Source organism: Nannospalax galili, unplaced genomic scaffold (genome assembly GCF_000622305.1).
Source record: "Nannospalax galili isolate Female #2095 unplaced genomic scaffold, S.galili_v1.0 scaffold310, whole genome shotgun sequence".
NCBI lineage: Eukaryota > Metazoa > Chordata > Mammalia > Rodentia > Spalacidae > Nannospalax > Nannospalax galili.
Window position 1 is genome coordinate 1,612,784 of NW_008328488.1, and position 10,382 is coordinate 1,623,165.

Here is a 10,382-nt window from a genome sequence, read left to right on the forward strand (position 1 = left end):
CTGTTTGTGTTTTCATAATAGATAGAATCTTATTGAAATGGGACAATAGTCCATGGAAAACAGATGATGCAGAGACCCAAAAGTTCAGTGCTTTGACACAATGGGAGGAAGATCATCCCACACCTATCACCCCCTCCAAGGCTCAGGGACTTTTGTGGAAGAGGTTGGCTGGAAGATGTAAAAGCTGGAGGAGGGGATGAAGTGTTCAAAGAAGATCTTCAACCAATACTGGTTAAATCATTCAAAAAGATAGAAAGAGGGAGAACTCCCAGACTCCTTCTATGAATCTAGTATCACTCTAATACCAAAACCAGGTAAAGATACAACAGAAAAGAAAACTAAAGACCCAGATCCTTAAAGAACACATATGCAAAGATGCTCAATAAAATACTTGCAAAATGTATAACAGACACTCATCAAAAAGATCATCCACAATGATCAAGTTGGCATTATTGCAGAGATGCAAGGATGGCTCAATATATGTTAAGTCAACAAATCAAAGAAAACATATAAATGGACTTAAGGACAAAAACCACATAATCATCTCAATAGATGCAGAAAAGCCCTTTGACAAAATGCATTCATGTTAAAAGTCCTAGAGGGAATTGGAAGGGAGGATACATACCTCAACACAATTAAAGCTGTATACAACAGTCTCACAGTCAACATCATTCTAAATGGAGAAAAACTGGAAGCATCCCTGTTAAAATCAACAGCCAGACAGGGCTGTCCTCCATCTCCTTTTCTCTCTTATCTAATTTACTTGCAAAGTTAGAGGCTAGTACCGAAGAGGCCAGCCTCGTATCCCTTTCCCATTCTAACTCCTCTCTAACATCTTCAGTTTCCCTTCTGGCTAAGGCCTCCGCCTGGGACAGATTTCTTATTATCAATAGCAGTGGCCAGGCAGCCTCTGCAGCTGCTTTTTGACATTTCAAAAGTCCACACCCAGACATAAATCCTGTGGCTCCTGACAGCCCCACAAAAATGGCCGAGACAAGCCTCATGGTTTTCCCAGCTTTTATATCCTTAGCTGTTCCCCTGCAAGCAGTTATGGTCAAACGATTGGCTGGAAGAGGGAAGGGGTGTGGCTTCTTTGCAGAGCGTGGGAAGGAGGTGGGTCCATGGCTTATCATCACAGGGTCACAGGAACATCTGGGTCACAACTTGATTTCCAACTTGTGGTTAATGGCCAATGTAGAATGCTCTAGAGCTTTAATGACAGAAGCATAGGAATCTGAGAATGTAGTGTATTTGTCCACAAGGGCAATGGAGTATGTCTCCAGCAAGCAATCATATCTGTCTGCATCTCTTTCCATTTCATCAGCATTTTTTGTGGTTGCCTCTCAATAGGAAGGTCAAGTCTTCAGAGAAAATAGTCTACAACGTCTTCCTCTTCTAACAAGGGTACCCGGTAGATAGATGAGACATCATGGATGCAGATCACCTGTTCAGGTTCCGCATGGCAGAACACTGATATTTTCTCTTTCACAGATGTGTCAAGAGGATTTGAGCACCTGCACACCACCAGATCTGGGGAAAGCCTGAGTTCCCTCAGCTCAGAAACACTGTTCTGGGTGGGTTTTGTTTTCTATTCCCCTGTTGGACTTGGCTGAGGAACTAGACTGAGGTGGATATTACAAAAGTTCTCCCTCTTGACCTTGAACTGGACCTTGCAGAAGTCCTCGATGAAGGGCAATATCTCCATCCCACCAAGATCAATAACACACACTTGAGGTTCTAGGTCATCTTCATCTACAGATATTAACGCCTGTCCCATCACCCATTTCTGGATTGCATCTGTGGTATGAGGGACAACTTGGACAGTTTTCCCAAAGTAATCTCCTTTGCACTCCTTGTTAATGACATACTGGTGTCTCTTCTCTGTGGTCAGATTATTGTCCTTAGTGAGGCAGATATCAAGGAACTGCTCATAGCTTCCCAGGTCAAGGTTGACTTCTCCACCATCATCCAGCAGAAAGACTTTTCCTGAGGCTGGTTTCAGATGCTCGTGTCAGCCCCACAACTAGACTGACACGATCGGTGAAGCCCGGGCAGCCAGTGCACAGCCTGGATGCATGTGCCAGCAGTCTTTTGGGTAGGTGGGCTCTAGGCAGTGCCTATCCACAGATTCTTTTAAAAATATTTTTATTTATTATATTCATTTTTACATGTATGAGTGTATTGCCTGCATGTAAGTGCACCCACGTGGTGGGTTGCATGCAGAGGTCAGAAGAGAGCATCAGATCACTTGGAACTGGAGTTATGGAGAGTTGTTAGCCACCATATGGGTGCAGGAAATAAAATCAGGGTCCCTGAACGAGCAGGCAGTGCTCTTAATCACTGAGCCATCTCTCCAGTCCCCCACAAGTTCTATTACTCTATGGGCTTCTGTCTATCTTGCAGGCCTTAGCATGCTCAACCTCATTAGCACTGAGTGGTTCCCATGGTTCCTTTGGGCTACGGTGCTATCATTGATACAATCTAAAAGACATCAGTCATTATCTTTGTTCTGTTTTGGTATCATGTCTTTGCTCCTGAATTTCCTTCCAGGAGTCCTCATGTATTTCTATCTAAGGATTTAGATTATGACTCGGTTATTACACTTGATTTTATCAGAACTCTGTGGCACTACTCTTGTGTAATTTCCTTTGGACCCAGTCTTCTTCTGCTGGTTGGGATGCTTTGTGACTCAAGTGGGCAGAATGTGTGGCCAACCTGCTCACTGTGCTGGTCTTCTTCCTTTTGGCTTGTGTTTTTCATGGCAGTTTCAGATCAATTTGAGTATTTTCTTTTGGTATGATTCCCAACCTCCCTGTATCTCAATTTCTGAATCTTGTGCAACAACCTGTCAATTACTTCCTCATCAGCTTCTTTAGGGTGTGTCTGAGTGGCAACAGATCCTCCAGGTGGTCGCCAGAGGGCTCTGTGAGACTCAGGATAAATGCAGGAAGTGCTTGAATGACAGTGATAAGGAGCCTCTGCTTTGGTCAGATATATTTGCTTTGAGAGGAAAATTTACTCCTATCATTTTGGGAATCATTTTTAATTGTTCTCACAAGTATCAATGTCCTCACTCACATAACAGTTAAGATGCTAATCATCCTTGTGAACAATAAGCAAGTCAGAGCCTGTAAAACATATCCTGACTGCTCTCTTTCTGGAACTGCTTTATTGAGGGCTTAACCCCATCCTTATGAAAACTTCCATGACACTATGGTAAATGAATCCCTCTTTTAGCAGAAGACTAAGAGTTGTGTTAAAAAGGTCTGGATTTCTCTGGTCAATACACCTGATGGAGACAAAATGAATGTTTCATTCCTGATAAATTGCTTTTTTTTGTTCCCTACAAGTAAAATAAATGTCAATATGGCTGTGTAAGAATAAACTTTAATTCTGTCATGTCTGAGGATATCTTTCTAGCCCCCGAAAGTGTTTTTGAATCAATCTAGTCATAAGTCAATGAACTAAAGAATATTATTTCTTGCCTCTGCTAAATCTCTAACAGAATGGTTCCTCAAAAGACGACAGAGGTTGCATCACAATCAGCTTTTATTTGATAACGTTCAGCTTTCTCACACTCCTCTGTTTCCTTTTCCACTGTTCCCTGTGATCCACCATCACCAGCTCAGATCTTCCAGGACCCTTGCTGCCCCCTGGAAGCTTTCCATGACCTGCCTTGCTCTCAGAATTGTTCAGGGTACTAGGATCCTTATTCTCAGGACCTGTGAGCTTTCTTAGTCTGACCTATAAGGCAACCTGTTCACCTAGCAACCACTCAGTCAACCTTGCTGTTCTAGGACTCTGATTAGTCAAACTTGGAACCACAACTCAAAAGTTTCACCTATCCCTAGCTTAACTAAGGCCACTTCTCAGTTCCCATTTGACTATTAATATAAACTGGCCCCAAATGATGCACTATAGAGTTGAGCATAACCTCACAAGTTGGGCAGAGTAAACACAGACATGAACACTGGACAAAAACGAGATCATCCACCCATACCAAGAGACACCACCAACAATACAAGTCCAGGTGCCGCTGTAGATATCACTGAAAAAACACAAACATGAATAACCAAGATAATATATCTGGCACAGAAATCAACCCACTCATCATAATGTTTCCTAAGAATGATAACTACAGATGCACAAGATAGTGATTTCAAAACAGCAATTATAAATATATTCAAGGAACTCAAAGAGGATATGAATAAAATCCTGAATGAAGACCGTGAAAAGACAAAAGAGTTGAAATGACTAAAATAACTCAAAACAAGAAGTTAGGATTCACTGGAGGTAGACTGTCTGAAGGGAAGCCAACTGAAACACAGCTTGGAATGAAAACCTCAGAAACTCAAACAAAAAGCTTAGAGGAAAGAAGCAAAAGGGAAGGGGAGGGAACGGAGGAGAGAACGAGAACATCAGACCTGGAAGACAGACAGTGAAATGGGTCATTCAATCAGAGGAAACGTCAGATTTAAAATAACCGAGGAATGGTATATGCGAGACCTCTGAATTACTGTAAGAAGACCAATCCTATGCCAATCATAGGCATAGAATAAGAAGATGCCCAGGTCAAAGGTGCAAAAATATTTTTAATAAAATCATAGAAGAAAATTTGCCAAACTTAGGGAAAGGAATAGCTATCAAGGTGAAAGAAGCATGCAGAGCACCAAGTAGACAGGACCATAGAAGAAACCCCTACATCATATGAGTCAAACACTAAATGTGCAGAGCAAAGAAAAGATATTTGAAAGCTGTAAGAGAGGAAGAGAAAATCAAATTTAAAAGCAGGATCATCAGAATAACAGCTGAATTTTCAGTGGAGACTATGAAAGCTTGGAGCAATGTCATACAAGGCATAACAGAGCACAGACTTCAGCCCAGACTACTGCGCAAGACAAACTCATCAGTTGTAATTGAAGGAGAGAAAGCATTCCCTGATAAAAACAGTTATAAAGAATTTGTGCCCATGAAACCAGCCATACAGAGACTACTTGATGGAAAACATTAGTCTGAAGAGAAGATTAAGCATGCTCAAGAGGACAACAAGAATACATAGATTATCCCAGAACTGTTAGCCAAAAGAGGTCTAAGAAAACAACACTAACTATAGCACAAACATAACAGGACGTTAGTCAATAACTCTCTATATTAATGGCTTCAACTCCACAATAAGAGGACACAGACTAGTTGATTGGATTAGGAAATAGGATCCATCAATTTCTGCCTCCAAGGAACATGCCACAGCAACAATGATTGACACCATCTTAGGGTGTAAGGACGGACAAAGACATTCCAAACAAACGGAACTAAACAACAGCAGCTGTAGCTAGTCTAATATTCAACAAAATTGACCCAAACTAAAACTAGTCAGAAGAGAGAAGATAAATTCATGCCCATTAAAGGAAAAATACACCAGGAAGTTACAATCCTAAACATATATACAACACGCACGCACATACAGGGGCAACCGATTTCATAATAGAAACATTATTACGTCTAAAATTCAAACACTAACTCCAATATAGGGAGAGTGGGCAGCTTCATTACCTCACTGTCACCAATAGGTCAACCAGGCAAAACCCTGGAGTTAAATGAAATTATAAATCCAATGGACCTAACAAAAACATACAGAATATTTGACCAAAACACCAAAGAATATAGTTTTTTCTCAGGATCTCATGAAAATTTCTCCATAATTGACTACATATTAGGACACAAAAGAATTTTCCACAAATTTAAGAAAATTGAAATATCATTCAGTAATCTATCTGACCATAAAGGAATGAAACTAGATAACAATAATAAAAGTGGGCACCGTTCACAAACTCATGATAGCTAAACAACACACTACTGAATGAAAAGCAGATCATGGGAGAAATCAGGAACTGTCCTTAACTCCAGTTCGAGGGGAAGTCAAAGCCCTCTTCTGACCTCCACGGCATTGCACAACACGGGTGCACTCACATACATGCAGGCAATACACTCATACACATAAAAAAATAATAAATAAAATGTTTAAAAAAGAAGGAAATTAAAAGTTTTCTGGAATTGGATGAAATCTAAAACACAACATACCGAAACCTATAGGACACAATGAAGGCAGTCCTAAGAGGAAAATTTATAGCATCAAGTGCCTACACTAGAACATTTGGAACATCTCACATAAATAAATTAAGAATGTACCTGAAGGCCTAGGAAAACCAAGAACAAACAATGCCTAAAAAGAGTAGAGAAAATTAAGGCCAGAATCAATGAATTAGAAGCAAAGAAAGCAATATAAACCCTTAGCCAAGTTAACCAAAAGAAGAGAGAGGACCCAATTTGACAAACTCAGAGGTGTAAAGGAAAGCATTACAACAGACCCAGAAGGAATTAGAAAAAAACTGTAAGGGCATACTTAACAAAAAAACTATATTATGGTGAAAAACCAGAAGGAAATGTTTTAGTTCAAAGAACTACTGAAAACTACACATTGTGTCCCCACACCCCACGTGTGTGTGTTATACACCAGAAAACAGAGTGCAGGAAGGAGAAATCTCCCTTTGAGTTGTTGGTCAGGGTAGTCCAAGAACCAAGAAACTCAGAAAGTAACATAGGCTATTGCTACAGCCCTTGAATGCCTCCCAGAATTTGAAGGTAAGACCCTATTGCTGAAGACAGGACAGACTTCAGACACAGGATTTGGAACAGGAACTGAAATATTTTCTATAACCTCCTCACTCAGCAAGAGCCATGCAACCACCATCATAGCAAGAAGTCATACTACCACACACCACCAGGTGAAGGGCAGCCACATGGAGATTCCTACCACAGAGTTCCAAACTCAGATGGTTCAGCCTTGTTGGATGTCTCTGCCTCCATTCCAGGTGCCGTAATCCCTTCCAAATTCACCATTTTTGGTTTTGTTGGTCTCTTCAGACATCAATTGTGTTGTGTAATTTTCCAGGGGAGATGTGAACAAATGTCTACTCGTCTGAGAGGGAACTGATGATAGAGCAAAGTGACAATTCTTTCAAAGTCCATCTTGGAGAATATCAGAGTTATGCGGGTCATTTACATGAGTATGGATGGGATGAGTGACAGGAGCATAGATGACTCAAAGGCAGATGCCTCACCAAAAAGCACACCCAGCATGGGTGACAACTTGTGAGAGCAACAACCCCGGTGCTCCCTGCACCACTTGCAGGCTGCTCAACAGGTCTGGGAGAAGCGTCTTCTCCAGGCAGATCAGCTGCTCACGCAGTCCCATGACCCTCTATTTTTCCTGAAGGAGGGAATGTTTCAGTTAGAAGGAACTTGGTAAAGGAGCGGAAAGGCAGCCTAGAGTTTCCTGGCGTTCTTGCCCTTAAAATGAACTTTGGCTTTCTGATTGAAGAGAGTCATATAGAAGAGGCTACTTTCTCTGGAGTTATCAGGAATCAAAGATACCCATGTGTTGACCTACTGGAAGAACAGCCCCCTTAAATCAATGAGAATAGACCAAGTGTACTCATGACAGGTCTCTTACCTCCTGTCCTCTTCATATCCCCGCATCTGCCTCTTCCTTCTGTGAAGGAGTGTGACTCTTCTGAACGTCCCTGTAGGCAGTTTACGTGAAACCTATCCCATATCTTTCAGCTCACAAATAACTGGGCTATGATGTCAACAGTCATACTGATTAAACATGGTTCAGGAGAGATGTTAGTGAAGTCTGTTTCCTAAAATGTTAACATGCTTAGACTTCACAAATTTTCTTGTTATGCCATGAACACTGTTTCCCCCATAATATGTCCTCTAAAATCTGTAGAACAGAGAAAAAAATGACAGGATTTAAATTGGCAATTGAGAAATCTTTAATGCAGACTCTTTACAAAGAAATATAAATATCACAAGGTCCAGGAACACATTATCACTGAGAACACACCAGCATTATATCAGGACTGGATTAATGGAGAGAAGTTACAAGAAACCAGAACTGGCTATAGTACCCATGGTTGTGGCAAAGTGGCACTGTCAAAGTAGTGTGACTCTCTGTAGGAAGGGTAATAGTTTCCCATCAAAGCACCATTTAACAGCGAGAGGCTTCTAATTATTAAAAATAAAGCAAAACAGAAGAATAAAAGCACCATAAGTTATTTTTACTCTGTAAATGTGTAGTTTTACCTATGAAGTACCAGAAGTCTGCCTGGAAGAGAATCCATTAAAGCACAGTGATGTGTCCCAGAATGAAGCAGAGAGTGAAGAAAACAACATGGTATTTATGGAACATGAAGGATGTCATTCCTTCCTCCAGTCTAGTCACAGTTTGCCTTTCCTGGGGCTTCCCCCATCTCAGTGTGATTAGATATTTTTTCCCAATGTCTTTGCTTGCATTTATTTATATACTATCACTTGTTTAGAATAAGCTCTTATTATCATCATAGCTGCCTTGAGAATGGAAGGCATAAAATGAGAGTACAGGGTGTTTATAAGTTTTGGAAAGTTTTAAAAAATAAAGCTTGTAGAAAATTTGATACTACAAATTGGAACAGTCACTGAAATTAGATAAAGTTTATTAGAGTTTGAGCAAGAAATGTCGCCTCTAGCTCAGGTACTTGAACACTTGGTCCCCAGTCTGTTTGGGGAGGTCATAGGCACTTCATGAAGTGTGGCCTTCCTGGAGCTAGCATGCCACTGTGGAGAGACTCTGAGAGTTCATAGTTTCATTCCACTTCCAGTTCTGTTTCCTATGTGATAAAACGTCATCCAGCATCCTGCTCTTGCCACCTGTTCAAATGCCTTCCATACCATTATGGAGTGTCCCTCTGGAAACATATGCCAAAATCATCCCTTTTTCCCCATAATCTGTTCTTGGTTGTAGTATTTAAAATTAAAAAATCACACAGGTTTTATTTTATGTTTGGACCTAAGTTCAGCATTTCATAATGGTTTTTCTCATTCTATGCGTAGTTGACACTGAAACCTGGCACCTGATTTTCAGACTAGTAAAGGACAAGTAGATATAACCCTGTAGATTCACATTTACATTCTAAGACCATGCTCTTGCATTCATTTGTGCTTCTGTGTCATTATCTGTGAAATGGAGATGTGAAGTAGAGTCACTTAATTGCACTCTGAAGATGATTGACTGTACAGGCTATAGAAACAGGCAGTCCCACTTCCCAAGACTGAATTCATAGGAACATCTGTTTTATCACTCGTAGGCCAGCTCATTGTATCAATAGTCAAAATTTATGTTTTTGCCCCTTTCCTAATGAATTCTATTCTAATATGCTTACATCAATAGCAAAAACCCACTCAAATCACCTGGGGAGGTACTGCCTGGGTTTCTATTAAGACTTCATAGAAAAGAATAACAATAATCCCCATCAAACTTTTCCCTGCCTCACTTCCCTCACAACCACTCCATTACTTTCATACATTTCCTTTGAATATCCCAATACTGCAGGAAATTCTGTTCAGCTCTGAATGATCTGCTAATATATTGTTGCTGTTTAGGCGGACCTCCCTCCCACCGTGGGGGCAGGGGATGAGAAGGCACGGAGTCAACAACACAGACACCAGGAAACTGGGCGATCTGCCAGCAAGCTCGTTAATTGTGAACAAAGGGCTGCCTTATATACCTGCTCCCCGGTCCCCATTGGTTCCCAGTGTCTCAGTGTCCAGTTGTCACTATCCCATTGGTGCTGTGACCTCGTTGTCAGTCTCTAGGTCTCCAGGCAGGTTTTAAGTTGCCTATTTCCATGGTTGAGACCAGGGACTACTTCGTGCATGCCTCGTTTGTCAGGCGGGCCTTCCTCTTACAATCCACCCTTTTTTTGTTTTGACATGGGCATTCTCTGGAGAGGCAGTGGCTAATTGTCCTCTTATATGAGTGACACCATAGAAGCTGCATCTGTCTTAGGTTGTCCTCCACACATGTAGGCCTATTCGTCATTGGAGCGTGCATCTAGCCCCATGCCCGTCCTGTCTTAGGTTGGTCTACCGTGGGAGGATCTTACCCGTCATTGATTAACAGCTTTATTCATGGTGTGTGGACAGGAGGTATGCCTGGGTGGCGAGCTAGTTTTTTAGGAGGTGGCCTTGTCTAAATAAGAGAGCCATGTGTGCACCTCTTATCAGGGTGGCCCTTTGTCCAGCTGCTGAAGGGCCATGAGGATCTGGAGAGTTGTTTTGGAGACCGATCTTTGTTTGCGGATCTCCTGGAATAGACACTTGAGCAACAGTAGTAATATAATAGCAATTACTCCTAAAATAATCCAAGTAAGCATCCAAGAAGGTTTAGGAGTCTGTTAATATTACTCCAAACCTGCTGAAGGAAGGTGGTTTCTAGTTCATGGGAGTGATTTGGGTAGAGTTGAGGCTGATGATGTTCTGGCTCAGTTGCATGGAAAAATTTT

General features: G+C 41.3%; 1 pseudogene; it reads right to left on the bottom strand.

The window, feature by feature from the left end:
• Nucleotides 1-1,157: 1,157 nt before the first annotated feature.
• Nucleotides 1,158-7,526, bottom strand: LOC103729354 (annotated as a pseudogene).
• Nucleotides 7,527-10,382: the final 2,856 nt, after the last annotated feature.